Source organism: Dipodomys spectabilis, unplaced genomic scaffold, assembly GCF_019054845.1.
Source record: "Dipodomys spectabilis isolate Male_0828 unplaced genomic scaffold, ASM1905484v1 ptg000449l, whole genome shotgun sequence".
NCBI lineage: Eukaryota > Metazoa > Chordata > Mammalia > Rodentia > Heteromyidae > Dipodomys > Dipodomys spectabilis.
The window spans coordinates 4,476,898-4,478,207 of record NW_024871126.1 but is presented as its reverse complement, the minus strand read 5'-3'; the positions used below and the strand labels follow the sequence as shown (position 1 = coordinate 4,478,207).

The following is a 1,310-nucleotide window of genomic DNA, read 5'->3' as shown; positions in this document are numbered from 1 at the left end:
GTCCTATTTTTGGCATATATAAGCAAAATCCCAAAATTAAGCATATTTAAAACATTAAAACTTAAGAGTTGCTGCAATGTTCATTTTGACAGGTGCCTTGTATAGAATAATTGAATTCTTCCTCCTACACATCTCTTGAACTACAAATATCAGGAATTATTTTGTTTTTGGCATGTCTATATTGATTTTATTCTTAAATGTGTGCTTATGTAAGAAATACATGATTCTAAAATTTCACAACTATTCTTTTGAACTTACTTTTTGTTGAATTGTCTAGTTTAATAAAATCAATAAAAATTATACTTTCTATATAATAAATGTACTGTGCTCAATTTAGCATAACATACACTAACATTGGAATGATACAGAGAAGATTAGCATGCACCCTGCACAAGGATGACATGCAAATTCTTGGAGCGTTCCATATTTTTACAACAACAGCTGCTGAAAGGTATGTGGCAACAAAGGAACCATACTGCCTTCTTGGTGGGAGTGTAAACTTGTTCAACTACTTTGGAAAGCAGTATGGAGGTTCCTCAGAAGAATCCACATAAACCTCCCCTATGACACAGTAATCCCACTTTTGGGGATTTACTCAAATGATCATAAACAAGACCATACTAAAACTACCAACACAACGATAGTTATTGAAACATTATTTACGATAGCTAAGATATGCAACCAAACCAGATGCACCCATTAGATGAATGGATCAAGAAAATGTGGTATATATACACATTGGAATTCTATGCCTCCATCAGAAAGAATGACATCTCCCAATTTGTTAGGAAATGGAAAAAAAAATATTGAGTGAAGTAAGCCAAGTCCAAAGAAACATAGGTCTCATGATTTCCCTTATTTTCAATAACGAATTTATGTCTGGGATAAGCAGAAAATTTCAAAAGATATGTGAATATAACCAGATCAGATGATGTTAAAGAAATTGAACCCCAAGATAGGGACACTAGTGGTTTTTTGTTTCTTGCTATTGTTTCTAATGTACTTATAATGTGTGATGTCATTTTTTTTTTTTTTTGGTTTCTCTGTATGTTTCTCCCAATGCTATAACCCCTGTTTTCTCTGTATTTGAAGTTGGTGCACTTACATCTTGTATGTATGCTTCTCTAATTTGGGGATTGGAAGGGAAAAAATGCTCAAATAGGGATACAGGTTGACCTATTGTAACAATGAGATGCACAAGACACTATGTTGAAAAATGAACTTTACAATTTAGGCAGAGGAAGGAAGGGTAAGGGGAGTGTACTTGTGGAGGTGGGAGGGAAGGGATGATAGGGGAAATATAAAGGAGA

General features: G+C 33.9%; 1 non-coding gene across 1 annotated transcript; it reads left to right on the top strand.

Annotated features, from left to right (window-relative positions):
• Window positions 1-324: 324 nt before the first annotated feature.
• Window positions 325-431, top strand: LOC122098011. The gene has a single exon (XR_006145637.1). It is a non-coding gene; the product is annotated as a U6 spliceosomal RNA (small nuclear RNA).
• The last annotated feature ends 879 nt before the right edge of the window (window positions 432-1,310 follow it).